The following is a 27,482-nucleotide window of genomic DNA, read 5'->3' on the forward strand; positions in this document are numbered from 1 at the left end:
GTTGCCCTCCTCCATTTATATATATATATGTGTGTGTGTGTGTGTGTGTGTGTGTGAATACATATATATGGACTTCCCTGGTAGCTCAGCTGATAAAGAATCCACCTGCAATGCAGGAGACCCTAGTTCGATTCCTGGATTGGGAAGATCCCCTGGAGAAGGAATAGGCTACCCACTCCAGTATTCTTGGGCTTCCCTGGTGGCTCAGATGGTGAAGAATCTGCCTGCAATGTGAGAGACCTAGGTTCGATCCCTGGGTTGAAAAGATCCCCTGAAGGAGGGCATGGTAACCCACTCCAGTATTCTTGCCTGGAGAATCCTCATGAACAGAGGAGCCTGGAAGGCTACAGTCCATGGGGTCACCAAGAGTCAGACACGACTGAGCAACTAAACACAGCACAGCGCATATATATATATATGTATGTATGCATGTATGTATGTATATATTTATGTATGTATGTATATATGTATGTATGTATATATGTATGTATGTATATATGTATGCATGCATGTATGTATGTATGTATATATGTATGTATGTATGTATGTATGTATGTATGTATGTATCTCCTATGCAAAACGCCTTGTTGGTCACTATGTCTCTTCTCCATTATTCAGCCAAAAATTAATTCTAATTATTGGGATGGTGGTTGATTATTAGCTTTGAGAATAAGAACCTTGCTTCACTTTGACAATTTAAGTCATTTATCATTATGTGGTTGGGACAACTCTGAGACTTCATACATTAAATTAAAAAACAGCAAACAAACAAACAAAAAAAACCGAAATAAAGACTGAATGTGTTCTGGTTAGGAAAAAAAGGGATGTGTGACCAGTTGCCAGTTTATCATTTGGTTTCCATTTTCTCTATCAAAACCAACTATGTTATTATCTCCATTTATGTGAGCTCTGACCTTATTGTGAAATATTATCATCTGTGGCTGTACTGAAATCACTTTGTGTTTAACGTTATTGACTTTTAGAACTTTTAGCTTTCATCTAGAGAGCATGAATATATTCACATGATTTACCCACAAATAAAACATATGAATTTATAAACTGAAAATATAACATTAAAAAAAGTTACTTGGTTTCTAACATTGTCACATTTGACAGCACTTTTTCTAGAACATCTATTTTGAGCTCCTAATTTTGGTTACTTTACTACTTTTTTGTTGTTTGTATTGCTTGATCTTCTTATACTCTCTGATTTTCTTCTAAATCTATACCCTTTTGCAGGGTGGGAGTGGGGTGAAGGGACAGTCACAATAATCACTCAGCTGCAAACACTACAAAACACAATAACGACCATATTTGTATATCCTTTATTTTCTAAATGGTGTGTTTCTCTGTCTCTGCCTCTAATATCTCAGCTCTATTTATCTACCCGCTCGCCTGTCTACCATCTACCTATGGATCATCTATCTATCTTCCATCTGTCTATATATCTCTGTTCCTAGATGTTTTACCAGATATGCCTGCCTGAAAATCCCAAGGGCTATCTAAAACTCACCACATTATAAACCAAGCAAATTCATAGTTTTCCCGTGCAAAATACTCTCTGTTTTTGTCCTACAGCATGCATAGCACATCAACAACAATCTCGAAATCTGCTACTTTTGTGAGTTAATAGTAGTGTCAACAAACCAGTTTCCGGAGTAGTAAATCAAGGATCTTCTCAATTTCTGATCTTTTTTTCCCTTTTAACTTTTACTTTAAAAGTATTTTAGAACTATCATAACGTGCTTTCTTCAAATTTAATTTATCACCAAATCATATTGATTTTGATTGAAAATGTTTATTAGATATCTTATTTCATTTCATTAGATGTCACCGTGGGGCTTCCACGTAGCTCAGACCATAAAGCATCTGCCTGCAATGCGGGAAACCTGAGTTCGATCCCTGGGTTGGGGAGATGCCCTGGGGAAGGGAAAGAACCCAGTCCAGGATTCTTGCCTGGAGGATCCCACGGACAGAGGAGCCTGGCGGGCTACGGTTCATGGGGTCACAAAGAGTCGGACGCTACTTAGCGCTTTTCTTTCCTTCCATTTCATTCTGAACTCACCTTTCCGAGTCTGTATTACCTTGTTCATTGTTTACTAGATGTCTTTTCATTACTATATATTCGGTTTTGTTTTCTGGAAACGTTTATGGAGAGTCAGTTATGAGCTTGTCACAGCCGGGGAAGCCCTCCTCTGTGGTGGCCGGTGAGCGATGGCGATGGGAAGGTGCGGACACGCCGTCTGTTCGCACAGCGGCTCCCCGCTCGGATGCTGCTCCCAGCGCTCATCCCGCCAGTGCCGGGGGACCTCCGACCCCCAAACGTCCGGAGACACAGCTATTGTTCAGTGTTAACATTATCGAAAGACTGTAATTGCCTGGGGTGTTCAGTCCAAATTCCTTCAAGACCCAGCCCTTTGCTTTCTTTGCCAGCAAGAATTCTTTTCTCCTCTTTCCCGTACTACAGAAAAAAACAAAAAACCCCAAAGCATTTGCATTTCCCAACCAAATCTGAACAAAACAGCACAAAGTAAATGTGAAAACTGTTACTTATTGCTATCACTGCCTGTGCCCAGTGTACCCACCTTTTCTTCTTGTCTTCCTAGCTCACCTTTCAAAACTCTTCCCAAGTAAAACCTCCTCCATGAAGGTGTCCTGAGTGAATTGGACTCTTTCACAAGCCTCTGCATTCCCTCTGCCTCAAGAAGACACTTCAATTATAGCACCTGTCAAAGTAAAATCCAGTCATCTTTTGCATGTTTGTTTATTCAGCTAGGTTGAGTTTGTTCAAGTTAGGGTCTGAGATACTCACGCCTGCTATTTCTGGCACCCAGCTCAATGCCCAGCATTTCAGGCCTTTAATACGAGTTTGATGAATAGATAGATGGATGGGTAGGGAGATGAATGACAAAAATTTGATTCTTTCTAAAAATCATTGCTTTGAACATATCGTTAGTCTTGTTCTTATTTCAGTGCCAACAGTTGTGAGAGATTTCAGGGACATGACTTTTGTGACCCTGGAAATAAATTTCTGTATTTTACAACTCCAACACAAAGAGCTAAAAAAAAAAACCCAAAACTTCTCAAATTGTGCATTAGATTCTTTTACATTTTTAATATTTGAGGCATGGAGGGAGAAGCTAATGGAAATTCAAAGTAGATTTGAAGGACAACTCAGTAGTTACTTGTAAATAAGAGCATTCTGTTTATTTCCTTCTAGTTCACTAAGGAAAAAATACTCAACAACATCGGGGGAAAATAGATCCTGCATTTTAAGTCACAACAAACAAAACTAATAAGCAGCAAACCACAGAAACCTGTCAGCTGAAAGGAAGATAGAGCGTTCATTTTATAGACAGTTCACTAGAGTGTCAACAGTCAGTCTGACAGAGAAAGAAATGAAATTTTAAAGGTACATCTATTTTGCTGCAAAAATCTTGAGCAAAATATTGTGTAAGTTGTACATATCTGGAGTAAAGGGCATGCAAATGTGATGCCATATCTCTAACATTAAATAATTTTTTGTTGAGATGCATTCACTTTGAAATTTGAAAATTATCCTAGTGTCATTAATATTAATTCCTTTTCTACAATAGAATATTTGAATACGTGTTACAAAAGACTTTCTAATGATGAAAAGAATGAGGTATGGTGATAGAAATAGTAAGGCACATGTAATTATTTTGATATTAACAACCTGACTCTGGTGATAACAGAGGAAGAAGTCATGAAAATGAAAATTGATCAGAATTATTGACAATAGATCAACTCATGTGATTATCCATGCAATTTATTAAGAATACTTGGAATTTATTACACAGATGATTAGATTAAAATTCAATGTAATGAGATTCTTATCATAGTTAGGGGTCTCCCAAAAGCAAATCCTTTGATTTAGGCACAGATTTGATTTAGATTTGATTTAGGCACAGGTAATTTTTTTGATCCCAGAATGCTGCAGTGAAGCAATGGGGAAAGTGAGAGAGACATGGAGGGAAAGCCAGTTAAAAGTGGGATCTAGTTGAACTAGTTAGTAGTTTAAGCAACTGGACTCAAACTTGCTGGGGGTCCTTTGGGAAACCATGTAGAATAAACCTCAGAATTATCCTTCCAAAGACTGGAGCTAGGACATCACCCACTGACACTCTTGTCTCACTGCCTGAAGGTCGCTCTTGGAGATAATGTATATATATACATCCTTATGCTTAAGTGCTGTGCCTTTAGAGTAAGAGGCTCTGAGAGCTTACGGAGGGAAGCCTGCAGTATGCACAAGCTCCTCCTGCCACAGCTCTGGCTGAAGCTGGCTCTAGGGAGTGTGGTGTGGGCCACCAGCAATGTCCAGTGTACACGTGCCTTTGCATTTAACTTATAATTTCTCCAGCAACTGTTTGATATGTAAAGATGTATTGTTTTGTAATGTTATTGCTCTAAGAGGTAGGAGATAACCTAAAGAGAATAACCTAGTATTTAAAAACCTTCAACATTTTTGAAAATTTTTTGACAAGTCATAATGCACTAGTTAAATACATCCTATCATCTATTTGTTGCTGTGACTAACTGGCTGGAGATAATTCTGCCTTATGTAATTGTGAAGACATCGTTTCAATGAGGTTCTTTCTAGTCATTCTTTACCTTTTTTCTTTGAGTGGATCATGTTAACAAAAAGGAAAAAAGGACTCCTGACAGCTAGGAGAATATTTTTGCCTTCTCATCCTTTATTGCCTTATAGGTAGAGCAGTCCTCCTCTCGGGCCCTGGAAGAGCACTGATTTTCATTTTCAAATTGTGTCTTAAACCGTCTATAGAGGATATCATTAAACTTGTAAGTTATAAATTATAAAATTTTTCAACAAATATCTATTTTGTAAGTCTTCAGCAAAATATATGTGAACAGAAGTTTCACATGTGTATATTTCAGACACTGTTCAAAGGAAATGATCTGTAGTCACATATTTAAGCTTAATTAAAGCACTGTGAGGGAAGAGGTATTGCTTCTTTATTGAACAAATAACAAAACAGACACAGTGAAGAAGGTCTCTATGAACTTCCTAAAGCTCACAGAGATGGTAAGTATTTGAATGAGGTTTTAGACCAGGCAGTCTGATCCTAGAATTGTGCTTGTAACAAAGCAAGTGGTAATATCAGAATTTATTTATTTTTAAATTTTATTTTATTGAAGTATAGTTGATTTACAATGCTGTGCTAATTTCTGCTTCATAGCAGATAAATTCCGCTATATATATATATATATGTTGCTGTTCAGTTGCCTAGTTGTTTCCGACTCTTTGTGACCCCATGGACTGCAGCACACCAGGTCTCCCGGTCTCTCACCAACTCCCGAAGTTTGCCCAAGTTCATGTTCCTTGTGTCAGTGATGCCACCCAGCCGCGTCATCCTCTGCTGCCCTCTACTCCTTCCCTCAATCTTTCCCAGCATCAGGGTCTTTTCCAATGAGTTGGCTGTTCGCATCAGATGACCAAAATACTGGAGCTTCAGTTTCAGCATCAGTCTTTCCAAGGAGTGTTCAGAGTTGATTTCCCTTAAGATTGATTGGTTTGACCTTGCTGTCCAAGGGAATTTCAGGGAATTCTCCAGAACCACAGTTCGAAGGCATCAATTCTTTGATGTTCTGTTTACCTTATGGTCCAGCTCTCACAATCACATGTGACCACTGGGAAGACCATAGCCTTGACTATAGAGACCATTGTCCACAGAGTAATGTCTGCTTTTCAACACTATCTAGGCTTGTCATAGCTTTCCTGCCAAGAAGCAATTGTCTTCTGATTTCATGGCTGCAGTCACCATCCGCAGTGAGTTTAGAGCCCACGAAGAGGAAATCTGTCACTACTTCTACATTTTCCCCCTCTAATTGCCATGAAGTGATGGGGGCGGGTGCCATGATCTTAGTTTTTTAATATTCAGTTTTAAGCCAGCTCTTTCACTCTCCTCCTTCACCCTCATCTAGAGGCTCTTTAGCTCCTCTTCGCTTCCTGCCATTAGAGTGGTATCATCTGCATATCTGAGGTTGTTGATGTTTCCCCGCCTATCTTGATTCCAGCTTGTAACTCACCCAGCCTGGCATTTCTCATGATGTGCTCAGCATATAGGTTAAACAAACAGGGTGACAGCAGACAGCCCTGTCGTACTCCTTTCTCAATCTTGAACCAATCAGTTGTTCCACACAGGCTTCTAACTGTTGGTTCTTGGCCCACATGCAGGTTTCTCAGGAGACACGTAAGATGGTCTGGTAGTCCCATTTCTTTAAGAGCTTTCCACAGTGTGTTATGATCCACACAGTCAAAGGCTTTAGTGTAGTCGATGAAACAGAGATAGATGTTTTTCTGGAATTCCCCAGCTTTCTCTATGATCCAGCGAATGTTGGCAATTTGATCTCTGGTTCCTCTTCCCTTTCTAAACCCAGCTTGGGCATCTGGAAGTTCTTGGTTCACATTATGCTGAAGCCTAGCTTGCCAGATTTTAAGCATGACCTTCCTAGCAAGGGCGATGAGTGGACTTCTTGGATGGTTAGCACATTCTTTAGTACTACCCTTCTCGTAAACTGGGATGAGGGTCGACCTTTTTCACTCCTGTGGCCACTGTTGGGTCTTCCATATTTCTGACATACTGACTGCCAACACCTTGATGGCATCATCCTTTAGGGCTGTGAATAGCTCTACTGGAATTCCACTGCATCCACTAGCTTCATTAAGAGCGGTGCTTCCTAAGGCCCACTTGCCTTCACACCTGGGTGACTGACCACACCATCACAGTAATCCAGTTCATAAAGACCTTTTGTGTATAGTTCTACTGTGTATTTTTTCCATCTCTTCTTGATCTCTTCAGTGTCTACTAGGTCCATTTCTTCTATGGGATTCTTGCCCACAGTAGTAGATAAAATGGTCATCTGAGCTAAATTCGCCCATTCTCGCCCATTTTAGTTCACTGATTCCTGAGATGTCAATGTTTATTCTTAGGACCACTTCCAATTTACTTGATTCACGGACCTAACAGTCCAGCTTCATATGAAATACTGTGCTTCCATCACCAGATACGTCCACTACTGAGCATCATTTCTGCCTTGGCCCAGGCGCTTCATTCTTTCCGGGGCTCCTTGTAGTTCTTTTCTGCTCGTCCCCAGGAGCGTATTGCATACCTTCCGAACTGGGGGACTCCTCTTTTGGTGTCATATCTTTTTGTCCTTTTATACAGGTCATGAGGTTCTCAAGGCAAGTATACTGGGGTGGTTTGCTATTCTCTCCTCCAGTGGATCACGTTTTGTCAGAACTCTCTGCTGTGACCCATGCATCTTGGGTGGTCCTACATGGTATGGCTCATAGCTTTGTTGAACTATGCAAGCCCCTTTGCCATGACAAGGCAGTGATCCCTTAAGGGGAGTCATACATATAAAATTTTATAATATTCTATTTCAAATTCTTTTCCATTATAGTTTATGAAAGACATTGAATATAGTTCCCTGTGGTATATATAGGACCTTGTTGTCTATCCATTCTACATGTAATAGTTTGCAACTGCTCATACCAAACTCCCAATCCAACCCTCCTCCACCCATCAGGATTTTAATCAGAGTGTGACTTAGACCTGGATAGGGCTGGTTTCCAAACCTATGCTTCAATGGGTATTTCCCATGATGTACCTTCACAATGGCCACTGCGACCCTCCTTTGTCCGGCAGGCTGATGTTTTGAAGTGCAAAGCGGTCATATCATCCCTCATTTTTGGTCTGTTTGAAACCCTTCAATGGCTCCCCTTTATTTCAAAGAACAAATTCAAGCTCCATCTTCTGTAGCTCCTTTTCCCTGCTGGCTTCACAGCCTGCTAGCCTTTAAGTGCCACATCCTGATGACGTTGATTTTTTGCAATTACTTGTTTCACACTTTCTCACTTCCAGAATTTACACATGATGCACACTCTGTTTGGAATATCTTGCTCTGATTTCACTTGGTTTCACCCCGTTTTTCTTTACAACACTGGCTAAACTATAACTACTTGTGAATATCACTTTTCATCTGAGCTAGGACATGTCTGACAGTGAAATGAGACACTATGAAAAAGCTATGTCAAGACAACAAGTGTAAATCCACGCTTCTCAGGGTAAGCTGGGTCTCACCGTCATCCAACTGATGAGGGTCTTTCTATCCCCTCATCTCTTCTAATTTGAACTAAGTATTCCTTTCTCTCCCTGTATTTTATAAAGGTTATGTGTTTTTAATAATCTACTGAAATTAACTGTTTGGGAGCCTATTTCACTAGAATGTAAAGTTACCCAGGATAGGAACATTGTTTTGCTCCCCTTTGTACCACTTCCCAAACCCAATTCATCGCAGGCATTTTACAAGTATTTGTTTAATGAATGGACTCAACACGCATTTCCGGTACGCTACTTGTAGCAGGAGAAGACAGATTTAGGGGGACTTTGCTTAGTTTATGGGAGTGGTTTGCTGGAATTGAAAAGGGATGGCCAAGTTAGTGAAAATTAAATTAGGTTAACTTTTTGGCAGGTCTAAGGCTCAGAGTTTGGTCTCAGATGGAAGATTATCTGCTTTGAGATACAGTCATACATCTTAATCAAAACTGGGTTAGTGGGAAGGACTTCAGTTGCAGTGACGAACAAAGGTGAAAAGAAGAGATGTACGTAACCCAGGAGTTTTTTAGCAGGGTCCAAGCTAGTATCAGGTCTCTCATAGTGAATTTAAATATTTCAAAATATCAGTATCTTTTTTTTTCTTTTCTTCTTCAAAATAATGGTATCTTATTTATTTCTCTGTGTTCTGAAACCGTCATTTACTTCTCTGTGTTATGATTGATTTTTTTATATGTGCGTAAAATATAAATACGTACAAAGGAGTATTTCTATTATGCATTTTTTTTATTATATCATATATGTGTGTTTATATCAGTTTGATTACATAACTGTTTTCCTATTAAGCCACATGGTTTTTGAAGGACTGGGGACTCTCTTTTTTGTCTGATTTTAATTTTTAAAAATTGAGATATAATTGATATAGAACATTATATCAGTTTCAAGTATACAACAATTATATTTGATATGCAATTATATCAAATATAATTATTTGATATTTGTATACAGTGCAAAATGATCACCACAATGTCTAGTTAACCTCCTTCAATATACAGAGTTGCAATTTTTTTCCTGTGAGGAGAATTTATAAAATATACTCTCTTTGCAATTTTCAAATATACAGTGCAGGATTATTAACTGTGTTACCATGCTGTACATTATATCCCCATGGAGTTTGTTTTGTAACTAGGATGTCTTTTTCCTCATTTCTCACGTTCTTAGTCGACAGACTCAGGTCAAGTGGCTCCCTTTCTTCCTCCTGCCACGGCCCTGCTCTTTCTCAGAAATCCTTTATATTTTGGAGTTATGGCACATTAAATTCTCACCGTGCGTGAGAGGGTGGCAAGTGGGATAGAAGCCTCAGCGTTATAGCTTGAACCTAAGCTTTTACCAACTTACCACTGTATCTCACTGCTGATGGTGGTTTAGCCACTAAGTCGTGTCCAACTCTTGTGACCCCGTGGACAATAACCTGCTAGCCTCCTCTGTCCATGGGATTCTCCAGGAAAGGATACTGGAGTGGGTTGCCATGCCCTTCTCCAACTCTATCTTACTGCTCTTCTCTTATTTATACACTTACTAAATAAAGGAATGAGACAAAAGCAAGGATGATTGATGAATAAGCTCTTCAGTTCAGTTTAGTTCAGTCGCTCAGTCATGTCTGACTCTTTGTGACCGCATGGACTGCAGCACGCCAGGCCTCCCTGTCCATCACCAACTCCTAGAGTTTACTCAAACCCATGTCCATTGAGTCGGTGATGCCATCCAACCATCTCATCCTCTGTCGTCCCCTTCTCCTCCCACCTTCAATCTTTCCCAGCATCAGGGTCTTTTCCAGTGAGTCAGCTCTTCACATCAGGTGGCCAAAGTATTGGAGTTTCAGCTTCAGCATCAGTCCTTCCAATGAATGTTCAAGACTGATCTCCTTTAGGATGGACTGGTTGGATCTCCTTGCAGTCCAAGGGACTCTCAAGAGTCTTCTCCAACACCACAGTTCAAAAGCATCAATTCTTTGGCGCTCAGCTTTCTTTATAGTCCATGTCTCACATCCATACACGACCAGTGGAAAAACCATAGCCTTGACTAGACAGACCTTTGTCGGCAAAGTAATGTCTCTGCTTTTTAATATGGTGTCTAGCTTGGTCATAACTTTCCTTCCAAGGAGTAAGCGTCTTTTAATTTCATGGCTACTGCCACCTGGGAAGCCCCCAAATTGTTTGGGGCTTACGTGCATGTATGTGCAGTTGGGGTAAATTCTGGAGAAAAGATACAAAATGACCAAAAGTGCCTACTGCCAGTTCTGAAGAGCCAGGAGCAAAAACAGGGTGTCGGGAGCAAAAGCAGGGCAGTGAGCACGCCTCCTGCGCATGACACTAGCAGAGGCTGGGCAAACGCCTCAGCCACCCTCTGGCCCGACACTGACACAGTCCTGCTCTCGTTCCATACAAGGAGCCCACCTGTTCCCTCAGCAAAGAAGTAAACAAGGGGACGTGTGGCTTGTTCTCTCTCCTCCCTCCTGCAGCAGGGACCCCCATAAAACCTTTCTTGAATTTCTTGTCTGGTCTCTGGTCAATTTCCATTAATTAGAGAAGGCCAAGAACCCTGGTCAGTATCAGGTCCACCATTATTGGCTTCTGTGTTGCTTGAACAGCATCCCGGTCTTTTTTTGACCTAATATTCACAGGTCAATCTTTTTCTGTGTTGGCATAGTACTTTTTTCGCTTAAAATGCACATCTTTCAAAAATATATAGTACTGTTAAAATATTACCTAAGAACCATCACAGCTAAAGGAAGGTGTCGTAATTTAACCCATATTGGCACTGAAAGTAAAATATTATTCTGGAAAAGGTAAATTTTTTCATGATGTTCATGTATTAAGTAAATGTCACTAATTGTCAATGATGTTTTATGTCCTTCAGTTTATCACAATAACTCAAAAACAAAAGTTTATATTTTCTTTAGAAACTTTTATTTATTTTCATTCAAATTTTATTTTTATATTTTTATTAAAATGTAGTTGATTCACAGTGTTAGTTTCTTCTGTACAGCAAAGTGAATCAGTTATACATATACACTTATCTCCTTTTTGAGATTCTTTTCCTATATTGTTCCTAACAGACTGGTGAGGAGAATTGCCTGTGCTATCCTTATTAGTTACCTATTTTTATATATACCAGTGAGTATATATCAATCCCAATCTCCCAATTTATCCCTCTCCCTTTCCCTCTTGGTAATCATAATTTAGAAATCTTAATATAAATTCTACTCACATTGCAACACAGTTTTGCTGCTATAGTAATTTGATTGGGAAAGATCAGCTATAGCTATATATTTATATAGTTAGTGTCATTGGTATATAGATAGGTAGCTACTTAAACCCTACACTATGTACAAAAGAGAAGTTAGTTAAGACTTAGGATCATAATTCTTTCCTGCTTCTGCTAGAAACATTTATAAAAATTTGGGCAGGTTATCTATGTAGCCTAACTTGTAACTAACGTATTTTAAAATATGTAAGTACCCCAGAGAAAGAAGAGGTAAGAAGGTAAGATTTAGGTGAAATAAGTAAATGAAAACTTAAATAAAAGATCTTGGGATAAAGAATACGGGGTTATATTTTTAGATTTGCCGATGATTCATTGCCTAGAGAAACCAGTTTATTTGAACATTATGAAGAAACTGTTGAAATACATGAAATCTAAAATTATAAGATTCCAGAACATTTTGTTCACCTAAACAAGTCTTTAATGAGTCAGATATCATAACTAATATTTATTGAGTGTTTCCTATGGCCTAGGCAACACACATATGCATTATCTCAAGTGCTCTCCTGAAAAATCATGAGGAATCAGGACAATTCTGTCTTAGAGAAAATGGAGATATAGAGACATGTCTCAAGTTATAATTCGCGGAGCTGGGAATCACACGTGTCTGGGGATCGTATCCCACCCCCTCAAACACACAAGCATGGACACATTCTCTGGGAAGTTTTGCAGAATGGAAACAAAGAATGTTGTAAAATTGTCTGATGGATTATAAATTTCCTGATAATTAGATGAATAACTATCTGTTGTTGGGCAGTGGTCATATTCATTCATTTTCGTATCTCTAGCAACAGCTAAATTGCCTGCCATATGGACGCTCAAATAATATTAGGTGAGGTGAGTTAAATGATCTGAATGCCGGTGGAGAGCACTGCACTTGGAAGTGTTGGGCGTGTGTCTAGGGCTCTCGGTAAGTAGGTACTGCGCTGTTCCTCTGTCTACTATGTTGTTGCTGGACCGACTCCATTTGCATCTTGAGACTTTAACTTTTGTTCTTTTCATGAAACATCACCAACAATCTTTTATTTGTCATTTTTAGTACACTGAAATTTGGATTTGAGAGCACAATTAAGTATATTTAAATAACCAATAGTTTAGGTGAAAATAGCCCCAGTGGGAAAAAGGCGTGGATTCTCAGTATAATTTACCCCCTTATTCCCTGTTACTACTATTGATACAATGTCCCTCTTTTAAATATATGTAAACACCTTTTAAATGTTATGACACTATATAACCCAAGATGATAGAAGGTATTTTTTTCCTTCTACCTAATGAGAAATACTACTCATTTCTCAGGGAAAAAGGATAATTTAGGGATGAGTTGAGACAGCATCTGTCATAGCTTTAAACCCAGTTCTTTCTTAGAACTCTTGTTATCCAAGGAAGTATGGAATTTTTAAATGCTCTTTTGGAACAAAACTGAAAAGATACATCATCTTTATCTGTTGCTTCCTACTGTTAGTGTCTTTTGCTTTCAAGTGTTTCTATTTTTTAAAGATTTGCCTTATTAGATTTCACTTTTTCATACATTTTTCAGAAAGCTGCTAGAATGTTTCTCTATTATTACTGATTGGCTTCCTGCTTCTGTTTTGGTACTAAAAATAGTTCTACTGGTACTATCATAATTTTTTTCCACAAATTTATTCCCATATCTTTATTGATCAAATAATTAAAAAGCAGAGAACCTTGACTTGGTGGCTGGTCAGTTTTTGTTCAAGTATTTTGTTTTGTAATTTGTCCTTAGTTTATCTTGGAAAATGCACACAATAAAGTTGCCATGAAAAACTATGTGTCACTTATCATATGTTAGATTAACTATTTTGTTTGGTTCTAGAGGGGAAACGTAGAACTAATAGGTAAATATTCCATAAGGAAAGAGTAGAATTTATAATAGGAATTAATTCTATACTGTTACAGTTGTAATAATTTTAAATGATAATTCTACATGCTTAGAAATATTTAAGAAGAGAATTAATGATCCCTTCCCTGAGATATAATAGAGGAAGTTTATAGACATAAAATGTAAGCAGAGATAAATTAAATGATTTAAGTTTTTTATAGCTACAAATATGTAAATACACTAATGTTTACATACCTAATTGTACACACATGTTTCTAAATTGTGTGTGTGTGTGTGTGCGCATGTGATAGAGAAGGTTGAACATAAAACGTTGAGTGGAGAGAGAAGCTATAGCATTAATTAAAAAAGGAAACTCGACTGTTAAAAGGTACAGATAAACCCATGGATACAGAGGAAACCACGGCGCTAACACTGGCACATGATGAACCCGGCTGAGACCAGACGCTGCTGGGAACAATGAAGCAGGCAGGCAGCATAGTCATTGTGATTTGCGGGTTCCTAGACTGGGAATTGATCTGTCTGCCCAAACCCTGAGAAGACAGTGACAGAAAATACAGTGGCTCAACTGGAACATATTGAGAGGCATTTTCTGATTGCTTTCAAGACTTCGTGAGTGTGAGGTTTAGACTGAGGAGAAAAGGAATTATTTAAGTTACAGAAGTTTTCTTTTAGAACGGTTTGGGGAAAGAATGGAAGAGTGTCCACGTCCTTAGAAAGTGTGGAGATCAGACACATATCTCATATGCTTACCTGGTGATCATAGTGGGAAATGCCTGGACTGAGCTGAGTTTGTGCTTTAAATCTAGTAATGAGAAATGTGTTGATGGATTAGTGATGTAATCAAACATGCTCCCAAAAGAATAGAACTCAAAAAGAGGGCATTGCCTCTGTGTCAGAAATTGGGAGGTGTTACAGCTTCAAAATACATAAATTTCCTTTCTAAAATAAATGTGTCAATGCTGATATCAAAGACAAAATCCTTGAATAGGTTTTCAATAGGATTTTTTAATAGGAAAAAAAATAAGGAAACCTCTTAAAGTACAGAGATGTTTCTGATTTATCCACATTGCCGTCTGTAAAGAGCCCAACTTGCCCGTGTTCATATGCAATTGTCATGTAGCATGCTGATTTAGTGTACCAATTTATTTTTATATTATGGACTCAATATCTGCATTTCCTGATCACTTTCATGATGAAAAAATTTTGGAAGCAAAACACAGATAAAATTGGTAAATTCTAAGGTTAAATGCAGTTTCTTTCTCTATAAAAACATTTTAACTTGTCTTTTCCGTTACTATTTCACCCACTTGATGAGGTCAATAATTGTACTAGAATTTTAGACACAAGGGGTGGACAAATAAGCGAGGCAAAAATATCTAATTACAACATGAAGCGTAACAGACTGAACAAGTGACAAAATAGCTAATTGTAGAAGCAGCAACAACTGAACAGGCTAATATTTTTTGTTTAGTTTAAAGGTGCAGTATTCCGCAGATTCTGCGCTAGAATTGTCGTGGCAACAATAACACAGACGCAGAGTCTTGCACTCTTTGACAGTCTTCAGCTTCTGCCCTGAAATGACTACTGTTACATAATTGCAAACGTTAAAAATCCTATGTTAAAAACTTTCTGTTAGGAGAAATAGCTAGTCCTATTGTTTCGTGACAATGTTGCGGTAAAATAAGTTTTTTACCAAGAATCGGGGTGGCGCCAAGGGCTTGGCTCCTTTTCTGTGTAGGGCAGCAGTCTGAGCCGCTCCTTACGATGGAAACATCTGGGCCGAAGAAGTCTCAAATAATCCTGAACTGATAATCCTTTGAAATGTTTCATCTCTTACTTCAGTGACCCTGAATTTCCATGACCAGCTGAAGAGTGGTTTTAGAACTTCCACTATCACTTTCACTTTCATCGTTTGTAACCTTGATGTATCCAGTGTCTTTTCTTGCCAGAAGACTCAAAAGAAAAATGTGAGAGAGGTAAAAGGTAAAGGTGAAAAAGAAGGAGAAAATCATCACGGTTAACCCCAATCTAAAAAAAGAAAAAAAGAGCTGAAATGCTAGACCAGTCATCCTAGTGGTATTGAGAGGAGATGATAGAGACAGACCTTAGACATGGGAGAGCAAGCTGGATTTTCAGTTTTATCCCTAACGGTGTGTGTGCGTGTGTATTACATTGCTTTTGACTCCTGTATAATCTTCTACTTTCTCCATCTATCATTTTTGACTTTTTCATTTCCCAAGTGATGCTCACCACAGTTGACCCACTCTCATTAGCCTCAAACAGTATGGAGATAGACAGCTTCATTCACGTTCCCTGATGGGTTTGCAGTTTCCCTGATTCATTTACTGAGACCGGGGGTTATCGAGTCGCTGTGCGCACACCTGCCGAGTCCCTCCCGGCTACTGTACGCCACGCGGTGCTCAATTGCTTCAGCCACGTCAGATGTTTTGGGACCCCGTGGACCCCGTGGACTGGGGCCGCCAGGCTCGTCGGTCCACGGGACTCTCCAGGCAAGAATGCTGGAGGGGGTTGCCGTGCCCTCCTCCAGGGGATCCTCCTGACCCAGGGATCAAACCTGTGTCTCTTAAGTCTCCTGCATCACAGGCGGACTCTTTACTGCTGAGCCACCAGGGAAACCCAAATACTGCACAATATTTCTAAAACAGCTTAGCAGCTTGGCCTCCTTTCAACAGAAAATATGGGATCCTGCTCTCCTATATGTTTGATAATCCCTGGAATTACCTGATTAGAATGTTTTTGCCAAATTTAAGGTGAAGGATATCTCATTGTTTCAATTAGTCACTGATTATCTGTGAGACTTTATATATGCTTCAGACATTTGAATTTCCTTTCTTTGTATGATGGTTGTTTATGTTTTATTCTATTAGATTTTCTGTTTGTTGTATATTATCAGTAGAACCTTTTAATATTCCTGATATTAATTCTTTGACAGGTTTGACACTGAAAATGCTGCTTCCCACATGGTGATGTCTTTATATTGAACTGAAACATTAATTTCAATGTAGTCAGAAATTGTGTGATTATTTTGAGTGCTTAAAAAGGGTGAAGTGTTTATATGAGCTTGCAAACATCTATTAACTCATGATTACTGATGAGATATTGAAATCCTTTCTATCTTTACCTATTTTGTGTTCAGTTTTATCTGCTTCAGAAAGTGATGTGATAAATTCTCTAATTATTATTGTGTAATTCAAAGTCCCCTGGTAGTTAGCTAATTTTTAAGGCCCTGTTGCAACATTTTTAAAAAATTTAATATTTATCTTTGGCTGTGCTGGGTCTTCGTTGCTGCCTGGGCGTTTCTCTAGCTGCGGCAGGTGAGGGCTGGTCTCCAGTTGCCGTGTGTGGACTTCTCAGGCGGGGCTTCTCGCTGCAGATCACCGGCTCTGGGGGCACCGACTTCAGGAGTTTTGGCCGGTGGGTGCCTTGGCTGTGGCTGCTCGGCTCTAGAGCACTGGTGCCTGGGTTTACTTGCTCCAGGGCACGTGGGGTCTTCCTGGATCAGGGGTTGAACCGACGTCTCCTGCATTGGCAGATGGATACCCCACCACTGAGCCACCAGGGAAGCCCCATTGCAACATTTTTGCTTCAGTGATTTTTTGCAAACGGGATGGGGAGTGGAGTGGACTGCAGGTACACAAATTATGGCATGCCAGCCTCAACCATCTTTACAACTCAATTTTTGCTTTATTTATTTATACACATTTTTCCTTCTTCATTCTTTTGAATTTTTTCTCAGAAATCATTTTTAAACTGGGTCTAGTGTGTCTGAGGACATACTTTACCTTGTTTTTGCAATTAAATGAATTTTAACTGGATGTTAAAATTTTAGATTCACTTATACCATGGGTGGTTGTATGAGAGCTGTTAGGTTGTTCAATATGGTATCACTTTAGCAGGCCATAGACAAGGAGACAAAGAATCAAGTGAACTAAAAATATCTGATCCCCACTTGGAAAATATGGCTCTTTATCTAGTAATACTACAAGCTTGGATTTGTCTCTGTATCTCACTTCTCTATTGTCAAGTCTGTTATGAGCAAAAGATAAATGAATGAGAATGTGGTTTGAAAACTTAAAAAAATTAGGCTCAAATATTCTTTCCTTCAGCACTTTGAGAGTATTTTCCCATTGTAATCTTGTATCCAAGGTCAATTTGTGTACCTTTACAGATAATTTGTTTCTTTTGATTTCCTTTGCTGTCTCTTTGTATCTGATCTTAAAAATCTATATTGTTGTTGTCATTTTTTCTTATCCTATTTGTTTTGTGATGAAAGCTTTCATTTTGTGGGTTCACATCACACTTCATTTCTTAAATTCTAAGGCAGTCTTAATCATGATTTTCTCCCCTCTTCTTTTATTTTTTCTTTCCACATGAGTGTCCAGATTTATGACAACACTTCTACACCTTTCTTCTTTATATTTTAACTTTAATATTTTCCTTTTATTTAAAGTTTTCTGTTTGTGCTCTTCACACATCTCTTTATTTTCCCTTATGTGCATATTTTCTAGAAGTGTCAAGATAACATACATCTAGAGAGAAACAAAACTCCTAGCCTGGCACAGTTTGTGCTCTTTGTGGTGAATCTTTAAGAGATAAAGAAAATTTATAGTTACAAAGGAAGAAACTTCAGATAATCCAATGGAAAAATGGGCTAGACACTAAAAGAGGGCAATTAACATAAGACAAAAGCAAAAAGGAGACAATGAAAGAAAAGATGCTCAAATACATTAACAACCAGGGAATGCCAGTTAGTGCCATGATGAAATATTAATACACACACACTAAATTAGCAATATTAAACAAAGCAAAACAAATCAAATGCAGGTGAAATGTGAAGTATAGAAACTCTGACATGCTGCTGGTGGGAATAAAAATTGGTATATCCATGGGGGTAAGAAATTAGCCAACATAGAAGATCTATGTGTGTGAATGTTAGTTGCTCAGTCGTATCTGACTCCTTTCGAACTAATGGACTGTAGCTCGCTAGGATCCTCTGTCCTTGGAATTCTCCAGGCAAGAATAGTGGAGTGGGTAGCCATTATTTTCCCCAGGGGACCTTCCTAACCAAGGAATAGAACCTGGGTCTCCTGCATTGCAGGCAGATTCTTTACCTTCTGATATACATGCTCTAAAATTAGAATTCAACTCCTATGAATAGCTTCTGAGGAAATGCAGACATATATTGGAGGAAGTATGTATAAATTTTTTCACAGAAGCACATTTTAAAAATAATCTACAACTCTCCACATCCAAACTATTCATCTGTAGTATAAAAAATAAATGTATTTGTATAATTGTACAATGGAATGTTATACAATGGAAATGGATGAACTACACCTTTACACAGCAACAGAATCATATAATCACAATGTTGCAGAAAACAAGCCTTATACAAAAGAGTTCATAGTGTATGGTTTCAAGTATATAAAGTTCCAAAACAAGTGAAAATGCTTATATTGTCCGGGAACTAATATAAAGTGAGCAAGGAAAAATATCTTAAGGCATTAGCTAAAAATTAAAAGCATGTTTTACAAACATACCAGAGGAAATGGCAAAAATGTGTAGAAAATCCTTAAAACCAAAAAGAGAATAGAACAGTCCTGCCAGGAAAGTAAGCATAGAGGTTCCTTGATAGTTCTTGGCCCAGAGCTTCATTTCAAACAGGTCTTCATTCTAAAACGAACAGACCACAAACCTAGGGCTCAAGCACAGTTAGCCATTAGATCTGAAACCTCGTCATGAAGGCAGCTGAGTAAAACAGGTCAACTAAACAATGCACGTATATATAAATAAAGAAATAAAAAATTCATTCTGTCAGTGAAGCAAGCTGTCCACAGTCTTTGGTTGTAGACGGAGAGAGGAAACATTTTTCCCTATACAGATCTGAACTATTCCTAATGTGGCTATAGATTTGAATTTCAAAAAATATGTGACCAAATACTCTAAACTTCAGAATTTACTTTATAGTAACTCTGGCTTTTGTAGTTGATAGAGGCAAATGAAGAGCCTCTCTGGAAGATTATACTTTAATGCAAGACTCAAAAAATTCCCATGGGAGAATCCCTAAGGAAAATAAGCTGACATGAAGGATATTACAGAAATACAGGAGGAAACTTTCAATGAGGAAGAACAGACAGAAATAAATAGCAGTTTCAGACTTGAATGCAGTTACTAAGAAATTGACTAGAATAAGGTAAAAAAGAAGAAAACTATATGTCAGAAACATTTTGTAAAATGTAACAACCATTCATGATAAAATACTTAGCAAACTAAAAAAGAAGTAAGTTGTCTTAATCTAATAAAATGTGTGTTTACTCATGTTTGGGTTCAGCTACAGATAAGAATTAAAAGATGCTTACTCCTTGGAAGGAAACTTATGACCAACCTAGACAGCATATTAAAAAGCAGAGATATTACTTTGCCAACATAGGTCCGTCTAGTCAAGGCTATGGTTTTTTCAGTGGTCATGTATGGATGTGAGAGTTAGACTATAAAGAAAGCTGAGCGCCGAAGAATTGATGCTTTTGAACTGTGGTGTTGGAGAAGACTCTTGAGAGTCCCTTGGACTGCAAGGAGATCCAACCAGTCCATCCTAAAGGAGATCAGTTCTGGGTGTTCATTGGAAGGACTGATGTTGAAGCTGAAACTCCAATACTTTGGCCACTTCATGCTAAGAGTTGACTCATTGGAAAAGATCCTGGTGCTGGGAAGGATTGGGGGCAGGAGGAGAAGGGGATGACAGAGGATGAGATGGCTGGATGGCATCACCGACTCGATGGACATGGGTTTGGATGGACTCTGGGAGTTGGTGATGGGCAGGGAGGCCTGGCGTGCTGCGATTCATGGGGTTGCAAAGAGTCGGACACGACTGAGCGACTGAACTGAACTGACGGACAGATAAGACAAAACTCAAGATATCTGTCTTAAACAAGATAGTTTCTCTTTCAAATAAGTAACGTTTGTAAATAAGTAGTTCGGGGGTGCCGTGATCGCTCGGTGATCACCAGCTGTCCATCCGATTCTGTCTTTTGGCTCCTTGGTCCCCAGCAGGTGGCATCTATTGTGTTGCCCAGCATTCCCGCCGTGGTCCCGCTGAGTCCCACTAAGCCTGCAGAGAGTAACCGAGGGCTTGCACTGGAGGGCCTAACCACACTTCCTCTTACGTGCCATTGGCCAAAACACAGTCACATGACCACACCAGCTGCAAAGGAGATTGGGCGCATAGCTTTTAATCTAGAGAACTATTTCCCAAACTAAAATATAGAGGTTATCCTATTATTAAATGTGTTGGGCATTTTTTGTAAACCAGCGTTTGAGCAAACATTATACAAAATAGTGAAATGTTAAAGAATGCAGTAGGAATTGGATAAGGAAGGCCCTTATAATTACTCCTAGTTAACATTGCAATAGAAAGAAGACATGTAAAAGGAATAGAATTTATAAAGATATAAAAAAATGTATCTACTGTCATATTTGTTAATGTCACTATCATATACACAGGCTCAATATATCCTAGAGATAGCAATTAGAATTAGTAAGAGAGTTGAACAAAGTTGACAAATATAAGAATATGCAAAATAAAATTTATTTATATACACCAGAATATAGAAATTAGAAATACAGTTTCAAAACTGGCACTAAAAATTTGTTGCCAAGAAATAAATCTAGCAAAATATGTACAAGAACTTTATGGAAATATTTATAAATATTGTCAAAAGTGCTACAGAATAGCTAAACAAGTCAAGAAATAAATAGGTTTGTGCCAATTCAGTTCCAGATAATCTATTAATTCTAGGCAATTTAAGTAAAAACTTGAACAGAAATGATGTTGGAAAGGTAGACTATTCAATGAAGGTATTATTTCCCACTATACAAAAATTCAACTTAAGATGAATTAAAATTTAAATATAAAAAGGAAAGCTTTCAGTATTTTGAAGCAAATGTAGGTAAATACTTTATGATCTTGGAACTGCAAGTATATTTTTAATAAAGAACCAGAAGTCAAAAAACAAGATTAAGAACCAAAAATCTAATCAAGAAATGAAAAGCTTATAAATTCCTAGATTCTAAAATTAGGTACATGTCTTCATCATAATACACAAAGTGAGTGTACATACATGGACAGGAATGTTCATGGCAGCATTTTTCATAACAGCAACATCTACAAGCATCCAACATCCAGAGCACACTGGATTAATTGCAGTATATTTATAGGAGAGTATACTATACTTATTTGGAAAAATGAATAAGCTAGGTTTTCACCCAGTCACAAGAATGAATTTCACAAGCACAATGAAAACACCATAGTTTAAAAGAAACTGTAGAGTATGATTCAATTTCAATAAAACCAAAAGCAGTCATAAGAAAATCAGCAAAATACAATTATGATAAAGGTATGATAAACATGCAAAACTCAAGATAACAGTTGCTACTAGAGGAGTATAGGTATGCCCATCCAGGAGTGGTTCACAGGAAATTTCAAGGTGTAGGTATTTATAAATGTCTTAAAGCGAGAAGGGAATATATAAATATGAATTATATTATTATTTTTTAATATTGATGAAATATTTAACATAAAAGAACAAGAAAAATGAATTCAGTAAATCTACAAATACTTATATATAAAGTTTCACTTTCAAAAACAAATAAACAATTGGGACAGTGTAGTAAATAAAAATGACATATTTGTATATTTATGCCCATGTAAATTATTTTAGGAAATGTTACAGAGGAAACCATTGAAGTTTTTTGGTTACTATTGGGGAATAGAACTGAAACTCTTGTTTGGAAGGAAAATCAATAAATATACAATTATCTTTTGATTTCTGTATTATTTTATGTCTAGGTGCAAACATTATTTTTATATTCACTTAAAATAATAATGGTAGTTACCTGAATGGTAAGATTATGAGTGATGCTATGGTGTCTTCAGATAGAGTATGTTTTTAAAAATTTCCCAAACTTGTTATTAAAAAATAGTTTCCTCCAGGTAATTCAACTGGAATGAATAAGAAGACTTAACTTTACATTTTATACCCTTTGGGTTTTGTTTGTTTGTTTTACTTTATTACTTTTTGCAGGTATTTCTGTTAATAAAAAAACAAATAATAGACTCTGGTGCTGAAAGAGAGAAACCTGTCCTGTTGTTAATAAAACCTTTTACACTGGAGAGAAGTAAAATACCTGAGCTTTCAGATCAGAAGATTTTTTCCCCCAAAAGTCACAGATACAAAGCAAAATTTAAAAAGTTACGGAATAAATTTGGCCAGTCACAAGGAAGTAACTGATGAGATGATTATCAGTGACCCAACTGAAACTGTTCTCTGAATAAGTTTTGGTAGATTGTTTACTGGAAGAATTAAGCATTAAGGAGAGTTGGTCTCCAGTAAAATGCATTGTGAAAACTAAAGCCCAATAATTCTTCCCTTGGGAAAATCTCCTCCCTTCCTATGCCTTGTTTATAAACCCTATTCTTCCTTTCAGGAAAAAGCTCCATTTTCCCCAGATCGTAGTAATTTTCTGGAGCTTAGTTTGAACAGAGTTGCCCCTGCTCTCTCTCTCTCTCTCTCTCTCAGTCAGAACATCCTTAACCAACTCTCAAAGCAGTAGCTTATTCTTTTCATTAATAAAAATAGCCTTGAGATATGATTCCTATGCCCTCCAGCTGACCCCACTGAAAGTGAACAATCCAGTGTTTCTTGGTCAAAGGACTGATTAACACAGTTTAATTTTACAGCATATTTACCTCCCCTAAAAGAAACTCCATTAAAAAGTTAATTTTTTACTTTAAGACTCGATCTTTGTCTCTACAGATCTGCATCTTCTGGACGTGTCACACATGAGGGATCGTGCAGTGTTTGGTCTCTTGTGAATGTCTTCCTTCACTTCACCTACTGTTGTCAAGGTTCTTTCATGCTGAGCATATATCATTTTTAAAATTTCTTTTTATTGTTGAATGACATGCCATTGTATGGCTAAAACACCTTATATAAATATATTTACCAGGTGATAGACGCTTGGGTTGTTTTCAAATTTGGGCCATTATGAATAATACTGTTGTGAACAGTGACATCTAGGTTTTTGTGTGGACACGTGTTATTTTTCTTGGGTTTGTGCCTAGGAGTGGAATAGCTGGGTCTATATTTAACTTCCTGAGAAAACATGAAACTATTTTCTACAAAAGGGACACCATTTTTCATTCCTGTGCAACAATGTATTAGGGTTTCAGTTTCTCTGCTTCCACACCAACTCTTGTTATTGTCAGTCTTTTTTATGACAGTTATTCAGAAAACTAAGATCATGGCATCCGGTCCCATCACTTCATGGCAGATAGATTGGCAAACAGTGGAAACAGTGGCTGACTTTATTTTTTGGGGCTCCAAAATCACTGCAGATGGTGATTACAGCCATGAAATTAAGAGACGTTTACTCTTTGGAAAGAAAGTTAGGACTAACCTAGACAGCATATTAAAAGACATTACTTTGCCAACAAAGGTCCGTCTAGTCAAGGCTATGGTTTTTCCAGTGGTCATGTATGGATGTGAGAGTTGGACTATAAAGAAAGCTGAGCACCGAAGAATTGATGCTTTTGAACTGTGGTGTTGCAGAAGACTCTTGAGAGTCCCTTGGACTGCAAGGAGATCTGACCAGTCCATCCTAAAGGAGATCAGTCCTGGGTGTTCATTGGAAGGACTGATGTTGTAGCTGAAACTCCAATACTTTGGCCACCTGATGCGAAGAGCTGACGCACTGGAAAAGATCCTGATGCTGGGAAGGATTAGGGGCAGGAAGAGAAGGGGATGACAGAGGATGAGATGGTTGGATGGCATCACCAACTCAATGGACATGACTTTGAGTAAACTCTGGGAGTTGGTGATGGACAAGGAGGCCTGGTGTGCTGCAGTCCACAGGGTCACAAAGAGTCGGACACAACTGAGTGCCTGAACTGAACTGAACTATCCTGGTGAGTATGAAGTAATATCTCACTGTGGTATTGATTTGCAGTTCTCTGATAATTTATGACATTTAACATCTTTTCATATGCATATTGGCATTTGCATGTCTTCTTCAGAGTAATGCCAATTTTCAATTACATTATTTTTTTTAATTCTTGTATATTGTATAGACTCTTGATCTATTCCATATAAAATTCTCTTATTGGATACATGATTTTCAGATATTTTTCTCTTTGTCTGTGGGTTGTCCTTCTATTTCTTGGTGGTATCATTTGCAATATGAAGGCTTATATTTTAATTTTAATGTGGTCCCGTTTGCTTCTCTTTTGTCAGTTGTGCTTTAGGTTTATATATAAGAAGACTTGCCTAACTCAAGGTCAAGAAAGTTTACTCTGTTTTCTCCTGCGAGTCTTTAGATTTTGCTTTTTTTGATATAGATCTCTGATCTATTTTGAGTAACTTTGCATACAGTGTGAGATGGTGGTTCGACTTTGTTCTTTTGTGTGTGGCTATCATATGATCCCAGTACTATCTGTTGAAAAGAATATTCTTTTGCCATTGAAAGGTCTTGGTACCTTTTTCCTAAATTAATTAATGGTAATTAAAGAGTCTACTTCCGTAATCAATTCTATTTCGTTGATATATACTTCTATCTTTATGCCCATATCACATTGTATTAATAAAGTAGCTTTGCAGTAAGCTCCAAGACTGCAAAGTCTAAGTACTCCTACTTTATTCTTGCTTTTCTATATTGTCTTGTCTATACCTTTAATTTCAGTATAAACTTGCAAAAAATCAGCTTGGATTTTCAATAATAGCTGCTTTGAGTCTGTAAATTAACTAGGGGAGTATTGCCATCTTAGGGCTTCCCTCGTGGCTCATCTGGTAAAGAATCTGCCTGCAATGAGGGAGACCTGGGTTCCATCCCTGGGTTGGGAAGATCATCTGGAGAAGGGAACGGCTACCCACTCCAGTATTCTGGGCTGGAGTATTCCATGGACTGTATATTCTGTGGGGTTGCAAAGAGTCAGACACAACTGAACAGCTTTTGCTTTCATTGCCATCTTAATGTTTTCTGATCTATAAACATGGGGTATCTTTTCATCTATTTAAATAATTCTTTCTTTTTTTCAGCAATTGTTTTGTGTAATAGCTTTTAGTGTACAAATTTTGTGCTTATTTTGTTAAATTCATAGCTAAGTATTTTATTATTTTGGATGCTGTTATAAATGACTCATTTATTTAATTGCATTTTAGAAATGCTCTTTACTAATATAGATAAATGCAAATACATTTGTATGTTGATCTTGTATAATGCAATCTTGATGAGCCTGTTTATTCTAACAGTTTTTTAATGGACTCTTTAAGATGTGTGTGTGTGTGTATATATATTTATAAATTTATATATATATATATAAAACTATATATACATATAATTTGAAAGTAAAACTAGCTTTACTATCATCTGTCAAACATGGATGCCTTTTTAAAAATTTGCCTTACTAGAATTACAATGCAATGTTAAATAGAAATGGTGAGAGCAGACATTTTTCTCTTATTCCCGATCTTAAGGAAAAAGTATTCACTCTTTCACCATTAATTATGATGTTAGCTGTTTCACATAGTTGCCCTTTCTCGGCTTGAAGAAATTCTCTTTTATTCTCAGTTTGCTGAGTGTTCTTATAATGAAAAAATATGTTGGATTTTGTCAAGTGCTTTCTCTGCCTTGACATGATCATATATTTTTCCCCCTTTAGTCTGTTAATATTAATGATTTTATATTGAATCACCCTTGCATTCCTGAGAAATCCCACTTGGTCATATGCAGAATAGAATTTTCACATGTTGCTAAGTTGAGTTTGCTAGCATTTTGTTGAGGACTTTTCCATCTGAATTCAAAAGAGATTATGGCTTGTAATTGTATTTTCTTTTGCTTTCTTTTTTGTCTGACTTTGGTATCAGGGTAATATCGGCTTCAGAGAATGAACCGAGAAGTACTCTCTTGACTTTTGTTAGAGCCTGAGAAGGATTGTCAGGAGTTCTCTTTGGATTTTTGATATAATTCACTCGTGAAGCTATCAGAGTCTACTTCTCTGGGCCTGAGTTTTCTGGATAGCATTAAAATTACTAACCATATTGCACCATTTATAATAGTTATCTATTGCTGTCACAATGTATTATGGTGAAGTTAGTGGCTTAAAACAAAATATTTTTCTATCACACAGTTCTGGATGTTAGGAAGTTTGAGACGGGTCTGACTTGATTAAATCAAAGCATAGGCAGAACTTTTTTTCTGTAGACTCTACTTGAGAATTAATTGCTTTGCCTTTTCCAGCTTAGAGAATGCACACATTTGCTCACGTTTCCCTTTCTCCCTTTCTCTTTGGCAAACCAATTTCTCTTACATTGCATTCCTCTGACCCTCTTACCACGGTCACATTCTCTCTGCTGCTGCTGCTGCTGCTAAGTCGCGTCAGTCGTGTCCGACTCTGTGCGACCCCATAGACGGCAGCCCACCAGGCTCCTCTGTCCCTGGGATTCTCCAGGCAAGAATACTGGAGTGGGTTGCCATTTCCTCCTCCAGTGCATGAAAGTGAAAAGTGAAAGTGAAGCCGCTCAGTCATGTCTGACTCTTCGAGACCTCATGGGCTGCAGCCTACCAGGCTGCTCCGTCCATGGGGTTTCCCAGGCAAGAGTACTGGAGTGGGGTGCCATTGCCTTCTCCCACATTCTCTCTAATAGACCTCAACGGGGAAAAGCCTTCTGCTTTTAAAGACTCATTCCTGTTATTGAGATTATTCAGGATAATCTCCTGTCTCAAAAGCCTTCATCTTAATCACACTTGGAAAATTCCTTTTTCCATGTAAGATAACAAATTCACAAGGCCCAGAGTTCATGATGTAGACATTCTACCAACCACAGTCTGAAAAGTATATTCAATTTTATGCACATTGATTTATGTAATTTCTTCTTAAATTAGTCTAAAGGACAAAGGTAAAGAATTATTCTCTTATACTGTCTTTAAAATAACCTTCATAATTTCCTTTGCTGACACTAAGTTTTTTTTAATGGGCCTTGATTCAAATTACTGTCTGGAACTCCCTCCTGGAGTTTGATTAATTTGCTAGGCCACTCCAGACCTCAGAGAAATATTTGCCTTCTCAGATTACTGATTTGTCACAAGCAGATGGAAGCGATTCACTGGACAAGGTACGGAGATAG

The 27,482-nt window shown here is 37.8% G+C and overlaps 1 long non-coding RNA gene across 1 annotated transcript in view; it reads right to left on the minus strand.

The window, feature by feature from the left end:
- Nucleotides 1-715: 715 nt before the first annotated feature.
- LOC145511494 (uncharacterized) overlaps nt 716-27,482 on the minus strand; it is an 88,437-nt gene continuing 61,670 nt past the window's right edge. Inside the window, exon 3 of the long non-coding RNA XR_014057897.1 lies at nt 716-2,726. This is a non-coding gene — a long non-coding RNA (uncharacterized LOC145511494). The remainder of the gene's footprint in view (nt 2,727-27,482) is intronic.

The sequence above is a fragment of the Giraffa tippelskirchi genome, chromosome 6, assembly GCF_054371585.1.
Source record: "Giraffa tippelskirchi isolate mGirTip1 chromosome 6, T2T-mGirTip1v1.2.pri, whole genome shotgun sequence".
NCBI classification, from domain to species: Eukaryota; Metazoa; Chordata; class Mammalia; order Artiodactyla; family Giraffidae; genus Giraffa; species Giraffa tippelskirchi.